The sequence below is a fragment of the Entelurus aequoreus genome, linkage group LG02 (assembly GCF_033978785.1).
Source record: "Entelurus aequoreus isolate RoL-2023_Sb linkage group LG02, RoL_Eaeq_v1.1, whole genome shotgun sequence".
Lineage (NCBI taxonomy): Eukaryota > Metazoa > Chordata > Actinopteri > Syngnathiformes > Syngnathidae > Entelurus > Entelurus aequoreus.
The window spans coordinates 36,917,090-36,924,597 of NC_084732.1; positions in this window are offsets into that span (position 1 = coordinate 36,917,090).

Consider the following 7,508-nt stretch of genomic DNA (forward strand, 5'->3'; position numbering starts at 1 on the left):
AAGAGGGATCCTAGTGGGCCAGGCCAATCTTTCCTTTTCTCTAAACTAAAACTGGGGAAATGCGTAGTGTGGTCTGGGCTTCACCGAAGACATGATTTTATTTCACAATTCCTAGAGAGAAAAAAACGCCTGGTTAGGCGTGTGTATAGCAGTATGTCTGCTGTATATAGTGACATGACATATAATCATGTCATGTGTGCCTTCCTTGGGTGAAGCCAGGTTTACAGCTATGTTGTGACATGTTGTGACATGTTGTTATTATGCGGTTTGTCACTTATGTATGTTATGTTGCAGCTATTTAAAATAGTTGTGTTAATTTGTTCTGGCCTGAAATAAATTGGCCCTTTGAAACATATCTTTGTCTTTGTGTGTTGTATGTAGACCACATTGCTTAGCAGAGTTCAGTGATGCAATGCATGCCAAGTTAATCAACAGATTGTATTATTCTCTAGTGCAATAACAGTGCATTAAAAGGGCATTAATAGTTACTAAATAGTTACTTTTCACAGTAACACATTACTTTTTGGTGTAAGTAACTGAGTTAGTAATTGAGTTACTTTTGAAATAAAGTAACTAGTAAATGTAACTAGTTACTGGTTTTCAGTAACTAACCCAACACTGGTTGTCTAGCAACCATGAAGCTATACAGCAGACTATGAGTGTTTGGACACATTAAGTGTTTCTGATCACACAGAGGATCCCTAAAACATTATTTTATTATTACTTGTATATTTTTTCTGTGTTATTAAAATGGGAACATTTAAAAAAAGTCAAACAAAGTATAGGGAGATATGGAATGTTTACAACAGAGGTGCTCAAACTTTTTCCACTGAGAGCCACACGTCAAAGGTAGTGGGGGTCATTTTGGTAGTTTTTCACTTTCAAAATTTGTACAATATATACATTTTTTTCAAGAACTAGAAGATGCAATTTTGCTAGAAATTTGGTGTGAATGCTGAAGAGTTAAGCCGAACTGAAAGGTTTGGGGGCGGCATGGCGTAGTGGGTAGAGCGGCCGTGCCAGAAACCTGAGGGTTGCAGGTTCGCTCCCCGCCTCTTGACATCCAAATCGCTGCCGCTGTGTCCTTGGGCAGGACACTTCACCCTTGCCCCCAGTGCCGCTCACACTGGTGAATGAATGATGAATGAATGATAGGTGGTGGTCGGAGGGACCGTAGATGCAAACTGGCAGTCATGCTTCCGTCAGTCTACCCCAGGGCAGCTGTGGCTACAAATGTAGCTTACCACCACCAGGTGTGAATGAATGATGGGTTCCCACTTCTCTGTGAGCGCTTTGAGTATCTGATAATAGAAAAGTGCCATATAAAATTTAATCAATTATTCATTATTATTATAAATGCTAACAGTTAGCCCGCTGGTCACATAGCGTCATGTAACAAAAAATATGAGTGAAATGAGCTAAACAGCTAGCATGCTAACAGTATAATCCTAACGGCGTGGCTCGGTTGGTAGAGTGGCCGTACCAGCAATCCGAGGGTTCCTGGTTGAATCCCCGGCTTTCACCATCCTCGTCATGTCACCCTTGCTCCTGATGGGTCGTGGTTAGGGAACCCGCCATTAGTGTGTGAATGTGTGTGTGAATGGGCCGGTGAATGTGGAAATAGGGTCAAAGGGCTTTGAGTACCTTGAAGGTAGAAAAGCGCTACACAAGCATAACCTATTTTACCATTTATCATGCTAACAACAAAATGTTTACAGTTAGCATTAGTAAAATACCAAAATATATGACACTCAGGTGCATACCTGTTAAATTGTTTAATGGGGCGGTATAGCTCGGTTGGTAGAGTGGCTGTGCCAGCAACTTGAGGGTTCCAGGTTCGATCCCCGCTTCCGCCATCCTAGTCACTGCCGTTGTATCCTTGGGCAAGACACTTTACCCACCTGCTCCCAGTGCCACCCACACTGGTTTAGATGTAACTTAGATATTGGGTTTCACTATGTAAAGAGCTTTGAGTCACTAGAGAAAAGCGCTTTATAAATATAATTCACTTCACTTCACAAATTAGCTAAAAAAGCTAGCATGCTAATGTTAAAAGCACAAATGCTAACTGTAACATGCATCAAGTACCACAATATATTACTCAGAGGTGTGTACCTAAAAAAAATTGTTTAAATGCTAGCATGCTGACGTTAGCATGCAATAATGGTGCATTCCATTTGTAGTGGGAAGTCGGAATTTCAACTGGAGTACCTCTCGAGGTCGGATTTCCTACTGGGAAAGTTGGAGCATTCTCACCACTCCTAAGTTGGCTTCAAACATGGCTGCTCGGAATGTAAACAATAATATAAGCTATAAGCTCTTGCTATTTTGTGACATTATGAGGATAGTGTACTGCACTATATTTTCGAATATATTCAGCAAATGTGTTACTTTTTCGAATTTCATCTAAGATCAAATAAATAGATAGTAAACATTTTGATCTTATTATTGTGGACAATGTTAGCGAACTGTTAAGCTGGTAATACATTTTGCTAGCATTATAAGTGATGGAATTGATTCCAGAGTCTGTAAAGTTTTAAAGACAATTACAAACTTTGTATCTTTTTTAAAATCCTGCTAATTAATTCCAGCTGTACCCATGAAGCGGCGCAAGGGGCCAGTTTTGCGCTGCTAACACTTTCCTGTGCCAACTATGTCGTCAAAGCGTGAGTAATTTATTTTGCTTTAATTACAAAGTGGTCAGCTTCTCTTTGTGCTTCTTGTGAATTTCTCTTGCAGATGAATAAAGTATTTATCCATGTTAAATATTAAAGTGTTTTCCAGCCAATACTGGTCGATTGTGCGTGTAATCAACACAATGAACTCTGACTGTCATGTCTGCAGCGTTACAGTGTTATGTGCTGTCCTAATCTGCTGATGTAAACACGGCCGTCAGCTGTTGTTAGCCATCCGCAGAAAGGGAGAGACGTGTCAGAATACACGTCCTTAACCGGGAAAATGTCACATGACATGCTTTGTGAAATGTGAACACACATGCAAAACATGCATGAGATCACAAAGTAAAGCAAAAGTCAGTCGCGATTTTGGTGTCATGGCGTGTGGAGACATAGGAGAGAGGGACCAGTGACAAGGGAAAAGGTTTGGGAAGAAGTACAATTCACTTCTCAATGTATACACTCACGTGTTTTATTTTAGCTACACACACATACACACAAGCTACAAACGCACAGTTCTCCGTTTAAGTTGCAAAACATTTAAGTTGCAAAACGAAAATATCTTTGAGACATTCCACGCATCTGTTCCTTGTTTCTTTTTGACAAAAGGAATTTGTTTTGGTAAAACACATTTTCCCCCAGTTTGGAGTCCAAAATGACAAAAAATTGTTTTGGTACATTAAAGGGGAGCTGCATTTTTTAAATATAATTTTGTCTATAATTCACAATCCTAATGAGAGTCTAGCACACATATGTCTTCATTGTTATTGCATTCTAACTCGTAAATAAACGTAAATAAAAGTCAGCTTACAATGGAGTCAATGACGTCATTGGTCGATTCTGACCATAAAACTAAATAACCATCCAAAAAGCGCCAACAATACTCCATTTACATTTTCCTGACCTAAATATTATCCAAGAATAAGCAATATTGTTATTTTAAGCGTTCACGTTAAGGACATATTTTTAGTGGCGCATTGAGGGTAACTTCCTTATGCTACTGTATTGACATCATCAGCTGGTGAGCTGCTTTCTCTCCTCGGAGCTTGTGAAAGTTTATTCTAGATTACAAACCATGCCTCTCACCTTGGTAGTAAAATGATGTGGACATAAACTAAACTGTTGCTACATCTTGACAGCCAACTTACACACTGAAATGTTGAAAAAGACCCAAAAAGACACTTGGTTTTCACCCCCCTTCATTCTTTGCAAGAATTATGAGTCATTCATATATATTTATCTAAACGAGAATATATCAACATCCAAACAGTCAGCATCCCAGTGAGAGCAGACATTGTTCAGTAAGTGACGTTTAGTTATGTTTGTGAGCTCTCATGTTTACAATGAGTAATAATCAGTGTTCATTGTTGTTGTGATGCGTCTGTGAAATTTCCTCCCCTCCAAGTAAGATTGCATCCAGCTCGATGAGGTTTTATCAAATCCGATTGCTTTAAGCTTATCCAACAGTATAGCATGGTTTACGGTGTCAAAGGCCTTCTGAAGGTCCAGCATGACCATGCCGCAGTATTTGCCCGCGTCCACCTCATGTTTGATGTGGTCGGTCAGATAGAGAAGGCATGTGTCAGTGGAGTGGTTAGTTCTGAAGCCGGATTGGAATTTGTACATGAGTTTATTAGTGGCAAGGTATCTATTGACCTGTTCATAAACTATTTTTTCTACAAACCCCGTTTCCATATGAGTTGGGAAATTGTGTTAGATGTAAATATAAACGGAATACAATGATTTGCAAATCCTTTTCAACCCATATTCAATTGAATGAACTACAAAGACAAGATATTTGATGTTCAAACTCATAAACTTTATTTTTTTTTGCAAATAATAATTAACTTAGAATTTCATGGCTGCAACATGTGCCAAAGTAGTTGGGAAAGGGCATGTTCACCACTGTGTTACATGGCCTTTCCTTTTAACAACACTCAGTAAATGTTTGGGAACTGAGGAGACACATTTTTTAAGCTTCTCAGGAGGAATTATTTCCCATTCTTGCTTGATGTACAGCTTAAGTTGTTCAACAGTCCGGGGGTCTCCGTTGTGGTATTTTAGGCTTCATAATGCGCCACACATTTTCAATGGGAGACAGGTCTGGACTACAGGCAGGCCAGTCTAGTACCCGCACTCTTTTACTATGAAGCCACGTTGATGTAACACGTGGCTTGGCATTGTTTTTCTGAAATAAGCAGGGGCGTCCATGGTAACGTAGCTTGGATGGCAACATATGTTGCTCCAAAACCTGTATGTACCTTTCAGCATTAATGCCGCCTTCACAGTTTAAGTAAGTTACCCATGTCTTGGGCACTAATACACCCCCATACCATCACAGATGCTGGCTTTTCAACTTTGCGCCTATAACAATCCGGATGGTTCTTTTCCTCTTTGATCCGGAGGACACAACGTCCTCAGTTTCCAAAAAAAATTTGAAATGTGGACTCGTCAGACCACAGAACACTTTTCCACTTTGTATCAGTCCATCTTAGATGAGCTCAGGCCCAGCGAAGCCGACGGCGTTTCTGGGTGTTGTTGATAAACGGTTTTCGCCTTGCATAGGAGAGTTTTAACTTGCACTTACAGATGTAGCGACCAACTGTAGTTACTGACGGTGGGTTTGTGAGGTGTTCCTGAGCCCATGTGGTGATATCCTTTACACACTGATGTCGCTTGTTAATGCAGTACAGCCTGAGGGATCGAAGGTCACGGGCTTAGCTGCTTACGTGCAGTGATTTCTCCAGATTCTCTGAACCCTTTGATGATATTACGGACCGTAGATGGGGAAATCCCTAAATTCCTTGCAATAGCTGGTTGAGAAAGGTTTTCTTAAACTGTTCAACAATTTGCTCACGCATTTGTTGACAAAGTGGTGACCCTCGCCCCATCCTTGTTTGTGAATGACTGAGCATTTCATGGAATTTACTTTTATACCCAATCATGGCAACCACCTGTTCCCAATTTGCCTGTTCACCTGTGGGATGTTCCAAATAAGGGTTTGATGAGCATTCCTCAACTTTATCAGTATTTATTGCCACCGTTCCCAACTTCTTTGTCACGTGTTGCTGGCATCAAATTCTAAAGTTAATGATTATTTGCAAAAAAAACAATGTTTATCAGTTTGAACATCAAATATGTTGTCTTTGTAGCATATTCAACTGAATATGGGTTGAAAATTATTCGCAAATCATTGTATTCCGTTTATATTTACATCTAACACAATTTCCCAACTCATATGGAAACGGGGTTTGTATTACTTTCGAAATGAAACTGAGCATAGAAATAGGTCGGTAGTTACCAGGTTCTAATTTGCTTCCTTTTTTAAAAAGGGGAGTTACTCTTGCTATCTTGAAATCTTTTGGTACTTGGCCTTGTTTAATTGAGAGGTTTATTGTCTGTGTGATGATTGGGGAAATGGTGGTGGCAGAGTCCCTGAGGAATCTAGAGGGAATATTGTCAAGGCCAGTGGCCTTGTTTGGGTGGAGCGCACGCTCAATCTTGTTGTTTTAAAAATGAAAACCGGCTGTTAAAAAAATTAGCTTGGCCGCACTTTGGACACCACAGCACACTGCAAAAAAGAGCTGACAAAATATAAGATAAAAAGACTTGATTTTAGTAAATAAATAAAAACAACTAAAAACTAGTGAAATTATCTGTCCATGTAGCTGGTTGATTTCACTTGATAAGACATCCTAAATTAAGATTTGTATATCTATAAATTACCAGGATTTTTAAACTAAAAATAAGTATTTTATTCTAAAAACAACAATTATTCAACATGCAATTCTTAATTTATGAACTTAAGATTATGACGTAGGTAAATAGCTCTTACAACTAGGGACATTTCTAGAAATACAAGTTAAAATCTTGGCAAGTGGCAAATAATGTGCTGTGCACTGTACGATACAAAACACTGCATGAGTGAGCAATGTCTATTTGTGAAGAATATTTTGTGATCCACAGACACCACAATTGCACCACACTTGGACTACAGTCCATGTTTTCATGTTTGACTTGATGGAAAGTCACTTTTTGCATTTGTATAACATTTGAATGTCGAGGTAAGAAGACTCAGGGTGGAGTCGCCCAGCTGAACATCTTAATCAACCATTTCACTCTCTACAAAGTAGAGCGACCAGCTTAAGTTTTTCCAGACAGAATGAATTTGGAGCATGTTGCCGTTCCGCATCCAGGCAAGAACAGAGTTGAGCCACAAAGCAAGTGTCACATGACTTCATTCAATATGAAGCTCGGCCCTGACAGCAGTCAGCGCGGTTACAACGAGCTGCTTGGGTGTTGGTTGCCTTTCCGTGGTCGTGTATATTTGCGTATACCTCTCCCTCAAACACGGCTCACATTTGACCAATATCTCCTAATGTGCATCAGCTGGGCATGACATGGTTGGTATTGTGCTTGGTTATTAAATAGCCAAACCTGAACATGACCTAACACACTTTTAATGGTCTCTTTTTTCATATTGCATTGCAAAACAGGAATAGCAGAACAAATATAATAAGCAAAATTATGCAATATAAAAAATGGAGGATACCAAATGTAGGTTTGATTTGGTTTTCTCCTACTTGTCTGATGTAAAAATCTAAAAACTACTACTGCAAAAGTGATGATAGCTGTAGTAACTCCCTAAGACTTTCACAAGTACTGGAACATTTTCTGTTGCAAGCAAAACCTGATGATGACGAGCCTTCTGCCGCAGAATAGAGGCCTTGTTGTAATAAATCCTGCAAAGCGTGGTCTCTCATGACAGCCGTACGATATACAGTATTTACACACACACACATAGCCACCACTGTAAACAAAGAATGCACAGTA